General features: G+C 45.5%; 1 protein-coding gene across 1 annotated transcript in view; it reads right to left on the bottom strand.

The window, feature by feature from the left end:
• The window catches only part of LOC144159189 (trissin receptor-like), a 43749-nt gene extending 29461 nt beyond the window's left edge, over positions 1 to 14288 (bottom strand). Inside the window, exon 1 of the mRNA XM_077690519.1 lies at positions 14164 to 14288. The gene's annotated coding sequence lies outside the window, so the exon portion shown is untranslated. The remainder of the gene's footprint in view (positions 1 to 14163) is intronic.
• Between the last annotated feature and the right edge of the window lie 871 nt (positions 14289 to 15159).

Raw genomic sequence — 15159 nt, 5'->3', positions numbered from 1 at the left:
TTTACGCTCTAATTGTCAATAATCACCATTTGTTGTTTTAAAGAAGTAGACAAATGGAGGCTGCGTACATTTGACAAACTTCTGACCAAGTATCAATTGTGTCGTAGAGTTGTAGCATTAGCTCCGAGTGCGCTTCGGTCGTTTTATTGTGCCTGCTAACACTGGGAGGCAATGCTACCGATGGCTCGATTGGAACAAAGAATTCGGGTAAATTTTATGTTTTCTGTTTGGCGGACGGGTGAAACACAAATGTCTGAGTTTTTTGTGTGTCTGTGTGTGTGTCCGTGTATTGAAGTTGACAAAAACAACAATGTGGCCAATTGGGCATGCTTCTGCATGCCTTAATTTTGTTATCTTACACCAGGCAATAAAAGCGCAGAACACACGCACAGAAGCAGCGGGCTAATGTGGCTTCGCTATCCCGATTTTTTAAACACTAACGAAATTTGAGAGAAGTGCGAAAGCTACAAAACGTTCAACCTTCACTGCAACTGCGTCTAATCGTTCTCAAAACACAAATGGCAAAAGAAGAACAAACCCAAGCGACCATTTTTTGTGCAACAAATAAGCGCCTCCGCGAATGGTTTAAATGTGCACCGATACGTTTTAGATGCAAAGCATCTCTTCCTCTCGGCTCTGACGTACTTCCGTCGTCCGTCCACACCTCTTCCCATCTCCCCACCAGCTGTGCAATAGCGCGCACGCTTCTCCTCTTTCTCTCTCCACGCCAGCTGTACGATAGCGCGCGCGCTGCTCCTCCTCTCTCCCTCTCCACGCCAGCTGTGCGATAGCGCGCGCGCTACTCATCACCGCAGCTGCGCGATAAGCGCGCATGCGCGTCTCCTCTCTCATCTCCTCCTCTCCACTCCATCTGCTCTATATAAATAAACCCGGTCAGCGCCGCTCCCTCAGTTGCTGCTTCGGTTGAGTCACGCTGCGCTGTCCGGAGTTCCGTCATTTTCCGTTATTTGGATACCCAATCTCGTGAACGTTTCGGAACCTCCGAGATGCTTCGCATCAACTCAGGGTTCCCTCGCGGGAAGGTGGTGTCTTTTTTTTTATGAGATAAAGGTATACTATTGTACTCGTTTTTCACGATCGACGCGTGTATTCTCTTATTTAGAACCGTTCTTTTTTCAACTAATTGTTTTGACGCAAAGGAAGCCCGGTTTCACGCACGCGCCGTGCGTCCACAGATCTTATCAGACATTTTCAGTCGACAGATAGGTCTACGGGTTAAAGGATATATTTTTTTTACAGAATAACACCGGTCTCACTTAGAAAGCTTCCGCTTTAAACCATGGTCTGGTTTCATGTTCTTGTTCCTCACAAGGAGGGAGAGATTGAAATTGAGCGCTGAATCCGTCTGCTGATAACACAGAGAGGAGGAAACAGATAGGACAAGCAGCAAAACAATGATCACAACAATAAAATCTACGCAACAGGAACCCCATTACGACAGGGTTGCTCAGTACACAAGCGATGCAAAACTGTTTCACCCCATGCCTGACACTCTGTAATGAACTTGGGAAACTAGTGGTGACAAGGAAAGGAACCGTTAAACACCTTGTGCTATAGTACACTTCCTTCGTCTTTCAGAAGCATGACTTCGTAAACTAATAGCGTTGCGTACATCGTTCCGTGCACGTATTTTCAGATGTATTTGGCAGATTGAAAAGGCTCTTCGCAATTTCGAGGTTGAACAACGACGTTCTGCGAAGCAGAGATCAAAGCGTTGCTGCTAGGATCTTTGTCGAGTCAGCTCCAATACCACAGTCTATGCAATCAGTGTTAGGGCGCCAAGTTATCGATTGATGTTGGGCAACACACGCAGTGCGGTACCGTAATCGATAACACCAAACTATCTCCCTGGAGTTCCGCTATCGCTTCTGCATCTTCCAGCCACAGATTTTCTCCGGGGGACGGTTCTTCGCACGACTCGGAACACTCAATAGCAGAGCATGGGCAGCGCGCAAACACGAAACCCTTCCGTAATCCTTTCAGCCAGCGGTACCTAAGAGAATAGACCGCCACGCGTTCAGAACGACTCGGTCGAATAATCGTGGCTTCGTCCTATTGTTAGGGATCGCGAGTGCGTCGATGAGAACATTCGAGAGTACAGCAGAGCAGTAGTGGATCTTCGCTGGCCATGTATCACCGCATTGCTGCGAACAGGAACGTAACTGTGAACACGTGTTGGTTTTCAGTTGCTAAGCACTCAGAAAACCTTTCAGTGTGCGTCACCGCGAGCCTCTTCGAATAGTTCAAATGGGCATCAGTACCACAACGAAAGGATGGTGATAATAGGAATTTATGATTAGTCACCCAATCGTAGCCCATTCGAGTGGTATTTTGATATAAGTAGGCACAAAGTTTCAAATTTATCGCATCGTCCACATATAGACTCAAAAACAGTCTGATTTCCCGCTGGAAATAACGGCCTTGAGAGAGTGCGTGAACGGAAAGCTCAAGCCCCGCCTGAATATTACAGGGCCTCTGTACGTCCAGCAAATGCGAGCCGCCACAACTCCACGGAAAGAGATACACCAAAAGCGATGCAGAAAAGCCAGCCCTACAATGTCTTCGAATATAATTACAACTTGCGGAAATTACCCGTAAGTTTGCAGTGCCAGTATGCCTGTATCTGTTACTGTTTCTGTATCTGTATCTGTTTCAAGAATAATACAATGACCTACGACATTCTCCCCGTTACGTTCTTTGACTTTCTTGACTGCCTACCCTTATTTCGGTATTACTTCTACGAGCCCCTCACTTCCCCTACTGATTCGCTACATTCATAGCGAGGGTCTCTGTTCTAGCAGTCTTGGTGCCACAGATGTCTTATGGGGGTTCAACGCTGGTCGACTGCTCTCGACATGTCGTAGACGCTCGATTCACGGCCCGGGAGTTGAAAAGAAGGTCCTCTTCACCCCGAGTAGTCGGGGTAGTGCTGGCTGCCACCCCAAAGCGCAGGAAACAAATTACCTGAACGTAGAAAGCGGAGGGCAGCACAGCCCCGCCGGTAGCGTAGTGGTCATCGCACCAGACGCGTATTCTGGGGGTCGTGGGCTCGGATCACACATGACGCGCATGTTTTTCGCCACTTTCTTTGTTTCTTTCAAAAATCTGTATCTGTTCCCAGGATAACAAATTGGCCTACCAAATTCTCGCCGTTGCTTTTCTTTGGCTTTCTTTACTGCATACCCTTATTTCTGTATATATATACAGATATATATATTTATATATATAGCGAATCAGAATAGGAAATGAGGGGCTCGTTGAACATAACACAGAAATAAGAGTTGGCAGTCAGGAAAACCTCTAGAAAACCTTGACGGAAGCTCTTATTTATATATTATATATATATAGAAATAAGAATTGGCAGTCAAGACAACCTCGGAAAGCAAAGGGGAGGATGTAGTACGTCAAGATAAAGAATTTGGAAAATAAGAAAGTGGAGAAAAAATGCCCGCCAGGTGGGATCCGAACCCACGACCTCCAGAATACCGGTCTGGTGCGATAACCACTACGCTACCGGCGGGGCTACTTTATCCTCCACTTTCTGGGGTATTTATGTTCACGTGTTTTTGTTTCCTGCGCTTGGGGGTGGTAGCCAGCGCCACTCGGACTACTCGGGGTGAAGGGGACCTTCTTTTTAACCCCCGGGCCGTGACTCGAGCGTCTACGACATGTCGAGAGTGGTCGACCAGCGTTGAACCCTCTTAAGCTAACCTTGGCACCAAGACTGCCAGAAGAGAGGCCCTCGCTATGCATGTAGCGAATCAGAATAGGAAATGAGTGGCTCGTTGAAAATAAGACAGAAATAAGAATTGGCAGTCAAGACAACCTCGGAAAGCAAAGGGGAGGATGTAGTACGTCAAGATAAAGAATTTTTCTGATTCGCTACATATATATATATATATATATATATATATATATATATATATATATATATATATATATATATATATATATATATATATATATATATATATATGTACTGAATCAGAATAGTAAATGAGGCGCTCGTTGAAAATAAGACAGAAATACGAATTGGCAGTCAAGAAGACCTCGGAAAGCAAAGGGGAGGATGTAGTAGCTCAAGATAAAAAATTTGGAAAATAAAAAAGTGGAGAAAATATGCCCGCCAGGTGGGATCCGAACCCACGACCTCCAGATTACCGGTCTGGTGCGATAGACACTACGCTACCGGCGGGGTACTTTAGCCTCCACTTTCTAGGGTACTTATGTTCAGGTGTTTTTTGTTTCCTGCGCTTGGGGTGGTAGCCAGCGCCACTCGGACTACTCGGGGTGAAGGGGACCTTCTTTTTAACCCCCGGGCCATGACTCGAGCGTCTACGACATGCCGAGAGTGGTCGACCAGCGTTGAACCCTCTTAAGCTCCCTATGGCACCAAGACTGCCAGAACAGAGGCCCTCGCTATGCATGTAGCGAATCAGAATAGAAAATGAGGGGCTCGTTGAAAATAAGACAAAAATAAGAATTGGCAGTCAAGAAGACCTCGGAAAGCAAATGGGAGGATGTAGTAGCTCAAGATAAATAATTTGGAAAATAAGAAAGTGGAGAAAAAATGCCCGCCAGGTGGGATCCGAACCCACGGCCTCCAGAATACCGGTCTGGTGCGATAGCCACTACGCTACCGGCGGGGCTACTTTAGCCTCCACTTTCTAGGGTATTTATGTTCAGGTGTTTTTTGTTTCCTGCGCTTGGGGGTGGTAGCCTGCGCCACTTGGACTACTCGGGGTGAAGGGGACCTTTTTTTTACCCCCGGGCCGTGACTCGAGCGTCTACGACATGCCGAGAGTGGTCGACCAGCGTTAAACCCTCTTAAGGCTCCCTATGGCACCAAGACTGCCAGAACAGAAGCCCTCGCTATGCATGTAGCAAATCAGAATAGGAAATGAGGGGCTCGTTGAAAATAAGACAGAAATAAGAATTGGCAGGCAAGAAGACCTCGTCGGATATATATGTATATATATATATATATATATATATATATATATATATATATATATATATATATATATATATATATTTGGCGTGGCACCACTGAAATTATCTTTTTGCTGTTATACTAGATCGTCCACGGGGCCTTCTACGACCGGCTGCATCAATTCTGCATTCACGCAGATGAATACGCACTCAAAGTTGCGTCATCTGAATTCAAAGTCTGCTCCTCTTCGTCTCACTCGGACGCCAGACTGAATCAGAACGTGCACAAAGCTCTTCCCCGGCGTGAGCGCACCCTACTTGGGTGCGCTCACGCGGTGACATATTGCGCTCACAAGGAGTAGTTAAAGATTAACAGGGGCGCGAAAGACGAGAGTGATAAAAAAGCATGGAGCATGCCCTCTTTCGCCTGTTCTTTCTGTCCGTGTCCTTCACGTTGGTGCTCGTTTTCGTCTTTTTAATTTACGTGCTTGAGTTGACACCCATATGTCGTTGCTATGATGCATCGATAAAAGAGTTCCCTTCAGCGATACAGTTCTAATAAGTAGAATCAATACAATCAGATACTGGACCAGCTAGTCGTCAGCTAATCAGGCTAAAGGAGATTGAGAGAACAAGAAAACACAGTTGTGCATTGATCTCTGGCCAAGCGATATTAAATCGACGATGGCCACCATTTGGGCGCACGATCGTAGCAGTTAGATCCGTGAACAATAAGAGACAGGGACGTTGGCGCCTTTTTTCGCACCGTGACGGCGACATCCTGCGACGCGTTGATGTCTAACACTCAGCAATAGGAAGTTCTCCTGTAAAGGGTGTACCACCACACATATACCCTTACTGTGGAGAAGACACTATACAATGGCAGCTCGATTGTACAGTTAAATTCTGATTATTGCCAACGGAATTCAGGTAACAAGCATCGATTTAATGCTCGTTAATTAAGGTAATATTCTGAGCAAGTCGTGCAAAACCCGCCAATGTTTTTCACCGGGATGAAAATGTTGCCTGAATCAGTTTTTCTTCTCTCGTTTTAGCTTTCAACATATAACTGCCATCGTAGTAATCATCAACACCACCATCACAGATATCTGGTGGTCATTCCTGGATATCTCCTCCAATGACACTCCACTGCGCCTATAACCGTGCAGACCCATTCATTGTATTCCTTTGTAGGTCCTCATTGAATATATCTTGAGAAGTGTGTGTGCGATTGTTCCTGACTGGCATCCTCTCTTTGACGAACAATTTTGCGACTACTTAACACCCCAGAACTTGCAAGCCCCCTCGTTTACGCCTCCATGTCCTGATAAATGGTCACCGAACCGTTTTTGTACGTCCATTTTTTCTTCTGCAATCCTTTGAGGAGAATAATGGTCCCCTCTCTCGAGAGATAAGCGTATGGGGGTTGCTGCGAAGTGATTGTTCGTGTGTGTACATTCATTGGAGATCTAAATATCCACACAAAATGCTCTTATATTGCAATTTATAACACCACCGACTGCTAATGACAGACATGACCAGAGAGATGAGTGAGGAACGTTTAAAGTAATATTTACTTTCTTTTGTTCATCACCGAAACTACGCTCCCGCTGCGGATACGTAATTCTAAAAGTGTCATTAGAACCCAATTGATGCATCAGACCAGAACTTCTGTATGAACAATGGAAAGATAACACAAATGTTATTACACATCCTTGATTGTTTTCGGCAGGAAAGGAGCATCAAAATCTCCTTTTTCCCCTCTCTGACTTTCCCGCGCGAGCACAAAGATTCCGTTTCCGTATCTGGACATCCAACAGTGTACGCGGCATAGAACGGCGGAAAGATAACCAACACTACGAGCTTCCCGCACAATGTTTGCCTTATCGCAACGAAAGTTACTCTGGAAGCAAGCCCTAAAACAAGCATTGAGCTTCTATACAAAGCTGAACATAGACGTTATATTCAGGCGCGGATTTATTTCCCGCAAAGCCGTAGGTACGATAACAAGACATGGACCACACTACAGAAGCCAGCCAATGATCCCAAGAAAACGAACACCAGGACGCCGTTGTAAGGCGATACGAATGAAAAATATCTACAGCTTCGTTTCTTGGGTAAAGTTGACAGGCCGAATAAATCCCAACGAAACATTTTTCAGACTTGACCAGTGCAGCATAGCCCTCCTAGCAATAAATCCGCACTCATCCATATCTCCTTCAATGTAAGAGCGCAAATCGGTGTGCGACTGAAATGGAACTATTCTCCAAGAAGGATTGGTGAGTAATACCCGTTTTTTTTGTTGTTGTTTTTGTCGACCCAGAATAAGCATTTCCCTCAGATCAAAATTTGCAAATGTTGCTCTCCTTCCTAACAATATTTGTAAGCATACCGGTTTTCATTAAAGTTGTTCTCTCTCTCTCTCTCTCTCTCTCTCTCTCTCTCTCTCTCTCTCTCTCTCTCTCTCTCTCTCTCTCTCTCTCTCTCTCTCTCTCTCAACGAGCCTTACTTTGATTTCTGTCCTGTATATTCAGATAAACAACCAAGGACGACACATAAGAAAAACGTGAACCTTAAGCCTCCGTCAAATAAGGACGGTGATGCTCAGAATGAAAAAAATGATGTTTCAGGTACGAGCCGCTGGTAGTGGCGAGCGGCACACTGGAACTACCGCAAATAAGAACGCATTTCAGAGACAAGACGTCATCATCTTGTGGCGCAGAGACTGTCCCGTCACTGACGCGATGAAAAAGGGAAACATTTTTCCCGGAAAGACGTCATTTACGTAGAGTGGAAATATCCAAGGAGCAAGAAAGAATAGGGCTTGTGAAGAAGAGGAAGACAAATTAAGGGCACCAAAAATGCGAGAGGGATGCCCGTTGAAAAAAAAGGAAGGGATGGAAAAGGATGGGATGATGGCCAGGGTGCGGAGTACGGGTCTCGAAATTACATCCAAGTTGCGCCCCGAGTGACATCCGATTTGCGCTCCGACCGTCATTCAATTCGACCCATGAGTTGCACCTTGATTATTCCCTAAAAAAAACCGCAACTCACGGCTCAAATTGAATATCGCCTAATTTTCGCTTGATGGTGGTGTGCGCACGGACGGACGCGGACGGACATTGGGAGGTCCAAAGGTACTCCGCACCATTACAGGCGCGGGAGTAAGCCCTTTGACTCTCGCGTCCTTACTCTGGGTCGTAGCCCAATGGGTAGGATGACTGACACTAACTCTGTCTGGTCTATCAGACACAGGCTCGTATCCTGCCGGTGCATGTGTGATTTTTTTGCGATTGTAATTGCTATTCGCACAGACGTGGACGGACATTGTGCGGTCATAAGGTACTCCGCACATAAAAGGCAAGTATATACAAAACAAAACCAATGTAAGTTTATCTTTTGTATTTCTAACCCTAGTACACCGTCTTTACTGAAAGGACGACTAATTTCAACGCAACGCACCACAGCGCCCAGCCAGAACTTCAATGTTTTCACCATACTAATCAGTTTCTTCGTCAACGCCTGAGTTCCGGACTATGCCTTAATTAGGAAACCACTCAAAAGTTAACTATTTTTTCCTAGTGCCTTCGCAAAAGGCAAGACTAAGTACTCACGTTCACTTTCCCTCTCATATTTTCTCTTTCAGCGTTTTTAAATGGTCGGTTATTACTTTTAAAAAATATCGTAAGCTTTCGTTTTTTTTCATATTTTAAAAATGCACTGACGATTACGACATTCCCTAATACGAAATTTGTGCGCTGGAAGAGCTGCAGTCTTCTCACTCGCGGTGCATATCTGCTGCGTCTAAGGAAGTGATCGCACGATCAGCGAAAACATGGCGGCGCGCGCTACTCGGCTGGTATCTCTCAGCGCGTCACCGCCGCCGGCCAGCATGTTGTTGTAAATCATGTTTGAACCTGCCGCGCAAATGTCACGTGCTTCGGATTAGCCACGCAAGGGAAGCAGAGCGTGTTGTTGCAAATCTGATTTCAACCTCCCGCTCTACTAGCGGCGAATGAAACAGCGTTTGAGGAGGAAGAGGACAGGAGGGCGCTCTTTGTGCGGCGACGCATGAAACCAGAGTGAGGAGGAGGCTCTGAGAGAGATGACGCCATATCCGCGCATGTCGCCCTCCTCCTCACCCTTCGACAGACGCTCCTCTCGGTTTTCTTTCTCCCTTCACGGCAGCGTTCGGTCACTCGGTTACGAGTGCGCCTACGACGCCAAGCCCAGGTAACAGCTGCCAGAGCGCTGCGCCCTAAAACTTGCAAAACACCGTGCGCGTGACACTCTTGAGCAGCCCTAACGAACCGAGGACTTTGACCCTGTAGGCACGCGCACAATAAAGATCCACGTCGAACGGTTCCAGCGCCTAATGACGAATACAATTAGTTTTAAAATATTTCTCGTTGAACTGACTGCTTGCATCTCTCATTTGTAACTAAGGGGGCCTATAGGGCTCTGACTTTCATGCTAATTTGTTTTTCCTGCAGTATAACGACTACTTTTTATAGATTGGTGGGCCAGCTTCTTTCTTTCGTTGTAAGAACGTTGCTGTCTACACTATTTAAGGACGGGTAGAAAAAAATTCAGCGAGTAATCAACCAACCAGCGGCCTACACTCTCGAAGAGGGATGCGTACGCCACTGGTTTGTTGGATACTCGTGGGTTCGTTGCGTAAAGATGCTAACCGAAAAAAAAGGAGAGATAATCCTAGAAAGTACGTTCAATGCTGATTGGTCGGTGGGTTCGGAAAGGGTTGTCGCCTTACTTGCCGAGGATCACCGCAGAATGGCTAGCTTCCCAATTAGGTCTTGGAGTGTGACGTCACTAACATATAGCCGAAGATGACCTCTATTACGGCATCGCTTATACTATAGTACTAGTTACGCGAAAACCACATGCCACGTGCTAACTTAACAGAAAAATATGCACTTTGTTAACGCTTTAGTGAGCGTTAGCACTAGCGGTGCGAGCGTAAGCGCGAGGGTTAGGCGAGTCACCTGTTTTTTTAGTATAAAAAACAAGAACACGTAAATAAAATGACGCGCGTGTCTTTAATCGAATACAATTATGGTTAGATTATGTCAAGTTTTAAAGGAAAATATTTCCAGTGCGCAACAAAATTGCACAGCATCGATGTGTCATATCATTACCCATTAGGGCGACCACTATTTTCAACGAGCGTGTTTGCCAGTTCCAACAACCCAGCATCTTTTATTTAGTGGCACGAGCCCTTCATATTTTCACAAGATATTTCGAGGTCTCCTGTTTCGGCGAAACGTGCGTTAGCCTGAAGGTCGGGTTAAAAGAAGTGAGGGAAGACTTTATCACTAACAATGCTCGCCTTACTAGCCATGATCTATCTCCGTTACAAGTGGCGCCACAGTTCAGGGGGACATTCAACTGCTTCACTTCGACCCCTTAACACTTCTTACAATGCATTTCGGTGAAACTATATATAAGCACGTCCCGCACGCTTGCCCCGGCCATTAACGCGAGTAGTAACCCCAACGCCCAGTCCAAGGACGCGCATCGTGCTCTGGGACAAGCAAGCGACATTTCAGCGGCTGAAATTTTTAACAGCGTTGTAGGCACCTAACGCTCGTAAGTCTTCGTGACCACGCGGTAAAATGAGTATTTACGACGAAGTCAGCTTATTCTATCTCGCACAGGAAGTTGTGTATCTAGTTCAGCGCGTACTTAAATAAAGCACCCTCTCGCATAGGTCGGAGATTCGCCGTTACTCGCAGAGAATGCGGGGAATGCTCGCGCGCGGGAAGAGGTCGTTCCGCTAATAGCTGTCTGAGTAAATAAAAGGCCCGCATTCTTCGTTGTAGTGTATTTTACAGCGAGCTTTCCTTTCCTTTCAATCTCGCCTAATGAAGGTTGCTTTGTACCGCCATTTCAGCCGCTTCGGTTAATTGTTACGTGTGGGATCTCCCACTACTTTCAGGATCCGGTGAAACCTCCCGACAGCGGGTTGATTGTAGTATCCCGCATTTTCTTTTCTTCCTATGTGTTCAGGAGTACCCTTTCTAGTTTTTACCCTGCCGAGATTCAAAGTAACAGTGCTTTCTTGCACCCCCTTTCTTCCATCCTTGCCGCAACTGGCCCTAAATGGCCCAACAGTAAGTCGACGCATAGGCGCATTCCCGGGGTTTTCTGCCGTTGATGCTGGCGCACATCTCTTGTTTTTATTGCGAAGGAAATCTCACTAAGCACCCATTTGCCTTGTTTATTTTGACTTTATTTTTTGTTTTTTCACCGCCCTTTTGGCATCGCCCTTGTTTTTTTTGACGCCGTTTTCAGGTGCCCTAACAGAAACTTTGCGACCATAACAAGTGCACGGACTCAAATTGTAATTGTAATTAAGCAAGACTTTTTCCATCTTCTACCACTGACGAAATGGCTCTTAACATGAATAGGACTCAGCGAAAAGAACAACTTGGCTTTTTTAGGCAAAGCAAATGTACCCAACAGAGAGCACCAGCCTGTTAAAATATACTTTGAATTAGTTGTTACTGAAGTATGTAACAAAAACTCGTTCAAGGTGGCGTCAAGAAGAGGCGACCTAGAGCACAAAAATAGAGAAGAAATGTTGGCTGCAAACAAAGAAGACAGCTGACGATCAAGGGGCCTATCACATTTTAAATTTTTCCTCGACGAGGATACATAAAGAATATTGCTTTTTTAGTTAAACACCAAAAGTCGGAAGATCCCTTAATGTCGGCGGTCTTTTTCCTGTGTCGCTAGTATTTTCTAATAACCAGTAGATATTTCTTCATTGTATTCTCCTTCTGGCTTTTTTTTTATTTATTTTCACTCCATGGTCGAAAGGTCATCCGTTTACTGCTCCAAACAATCCATTGCTGTTTAAAAAATGCTGACGGGGTAAAACCTTGAACGAGAACTACAGGTCGGCCAGCCCTATGTTGAATTTGTATAAGTCGACTCCGAAGTCTGGGTGCTTCAGAGACGGCAATGAAAGCAGCGGAAGTCCTAGGGCGGGTGATAAAATAAATTAAACCAAAACTATAACAAGCATTCTCAGCTAATGACATTGCAGACAAAAAATGTTAAGCCCGGCTTCTGGGAAATTTTGAAGGCTAAATAGAGACAGGACAACAGCAAACACAAATGGCATTTTCACTGACTGAACAGGTGAACGGAGCCGGAAAAAAAACTGACATTCTCAGCTAATGACATTGCAGACTAAAAATGTTAAGCCCGGCTTCTGGGAAATTTTGAAGGCTAAATAGAGACAGGACAACGGCAAACACAAATGACCTTTTAACTGACTGAACTGGTGAACGAAGCCCGAAAAAAAAAACGGTCAAAGCTGGGTTAAAAGAAACACATCTCATTTTAAAACCGAACTTACTTTCCCAGAATTGTACGCGAAACAGTCCAATCTCATTTCTAGGTGGAAAAACAGGAACCTGCAAACCTCAAGTTCGTTATCACGATGTAAATTTCCGGCGCAATATTCCTGTAACCACCTTTCATACGCTTGTTCGACCATCGATTCGGAAAACTTGAACAATAAGGAGACCAATTTGTAACCTTAGCGATACAGCCTAGAAATAGAAAAAAATAAACAAATACCAGCTGTGATACCACAGAAACAAACGTAGCGCAAATTTCTAAAGGCACGAAAAGAATCCTTTGAAATGGGGCTATAGCTTCCTTCGCGGAATTTCTTGTACTGTTTTGGATGCCAAGACTGCGACTCCAGCATGCGCAGTATCTTACACTTGTTTTGCTAGTGCGTCATCGCGGTTTGCGATCAGTTTTCTGAAGTGAATTTCCGCAATTTTTATAGAAAGTATCAGGAAGTGGATTTCTTGTACTCATGAAGGGCAAATTAGTACTAACACTGTTCTCATTAACATAGCCATTACACGAGAAGGCCGTGGGGTTAAGCTAAGAGTTCTGGATGAATAAGACACTCGGTTGCGTAAAAGAGTGCTGTCTATGTCGTCTCACGGGACATACTCAGATCGGTGTGTCCTACATATACAAAATGATTCCGCCAAACCAGCTGGTGTGTGACAATATTAGTATACAAGGTGAGTGCGTTTGGCTAACCAGGCTGCGCTAAGTTTGTAAAATTAGTAAGATGAAAAAAAATAAAAAAAGTATAGTTAACTGATAGTAATCGGGTTGCTTTGTTCTTTTCTAACACGAGACGATGGCGATTTTTTGCCGGCATCGTAATTGTGGCCAGAAAAAAACAGGCCAGAGAACAACCATTCCTCCGCGGAAAAGCGTGTACTGAAATAACACACTACTCAAGTGCTCCATCCTATGTTACAACTAATGATGTATTGTCTGCTGTTGCTGTAGTAGCGTACGTGGAAATACCTAAATATTCCCCCCTTCCCTCCTATCTGATTAGTTGAAACCCGCCACTTGTTTTTAAGGCCGGCCAGCGCACATGTTAAAATGCTTGAGGAGCATTTGTTAATATCGAATTATTTACAAAAAAAATTGTCTTACCATGTGTATCAGAAATACCTGTTCCCACGCGATTAACAATATAAGAACAATCATTTACAATTTGCGAACCTTCAACACTAAAGGAGATGTAACAGCACCCGTATTAAGCCTGTCCAGGCCACTTCAAAGCCGTTAAGGACACCTGGAAGGTAGCTTGTTTGTTTGTTTGAAGGTAGCTTGGTAGCTGGAAGAGTTTGTTTCACGGAGATAAAATTTTTTGTTAGCGTGTGAGCGATGTCACCGCAGGTATCGAGCAAACACTTTCAGACGCGTTCGATACCATCATTCGATACCACCATTCGACGCAACAAAATCTGTAAAGTGGCGGCAGGTTCTGCAACACGGCGCACCTGGTAAGCCAGACGGATGCTATCATAAGGGCGACCACAAACGCTTACAAACACTTACAAAAGCGTTACCCAGTGACTGAAAAGCGCCCAGGCGTTGACAAGATGCCTCACTTTCAGAGCATTGTAAGCTAGAAAGTTCTGGCACGACTTGAACAAAAGTTGGTACGGATATGTTCTCAACTTTAGAAAGGACCGAAACGTTTGTAGTCGTTTCAATTTTGGTATGCGATCCGTACCGTTCCAGACACTAAGAGAATGGTGGTCTGGCTAGGTTACGTTGGGCACGCAAATTGACAAAGCCGTTACTTGCTGTTTAAAAACCACTTATGATAATTTTGGTGCATGAAAAAGTCGTTACCTTTGGTCACGCAGCTTTTTCCGTTGAACCTCTGCGGCAGCCACAGCAAGCCACGGCAGCGCTGCTTTATTTACCACAGCTTATACGCCGCAGTGTTTGGAGCAGGCGTGTTGAAGGTACGCAGGCGAGCTGAAATGAAAAGAAAGCAAGATGACGTCAGGAAAAACTGATCCAACTACACCACTGATCACTGAAAACTGCGCCTTCCAACTCAAGTACATATCTGGAATCAATACGGCTGTTACGGCAGTGTGGACATAACACTCGCACAAGCAGCAATACCCGGAAATGCGTCCTGTTTCGCAGGTCGTTCGCTACGTGTGTCAGGGTTTCTTTTCATGATGCCGCCGAACTAAAACACACCCGCACACAGTGCCCCCCAAACTCTCCAAGGGCACCTACGTATCCCTATCAGTTGTGAATGCAAACACATTTTTGTCCAACTGAACGACCTGGAGATGACGGTGCGCCAGACAGATATACTGGTATTGTAGGCGCAGCAATAGAGTAGAAGCGGCCATAGTGTCATCAGTGAGTGTGTCGGTCCGTCACGCAAAATGTAGGCCGATGACTGCTGCGCCCGCGAGTGGGGCCACCAGCTCCCACCAACCTTTTGTTGTGCCGCCAGCAGTCCGTCAACGGCTTGCGTGTGTGTTTGTGGGTGCGCGCGCGCGGGTGTGTAAGTGTGCGCTCCCGCATTCTACAAGCACACCATATTTTGCGTAGCCACATTGCGCAGAGGCATGCAACATTCCGACCCTTTCTCGGCTCAACTTTTCTTCCTGAAGAAAGATCTGGGCAGCTAGTTGGAAAAGACACAGGACCATCTACATCGAGCAACCTAATTCTGGCTGCCCGACTGCGTCATTCGCCTAGCCATCGCATAAATATCGCACACAAGCGCACCATAGCGGCTTCCTGTCCATCCTATGTTGCCCAACCGGTCAGATAACGATGTCCGCTTTACTTACACCTCCGTCGAGGGAGGATACGCCC

This window comes from Haemaphysalis longicornis, unplaced genomic scaffold, assembly GCF_048455015.1.
Source record: "Haemaphysalis longicornis isolate Haplotype H1 unplaced genomic scaffold, Haemaphysalis longicornis Haplotype H1 scaffold_10, whole genome shotgun sequence".
NCBI lineage: Eukaryota > Metazoa > Arthropoda > Arachnida > Ixodida > Ixodidae > Haemaphysalis > Haemaphysalis longicornis.
The sequence above is the reverse complement of the archived record's forward strand: the minus strand, read 5'-3'. Positions and strand labels throughout refer to the sequence as shown.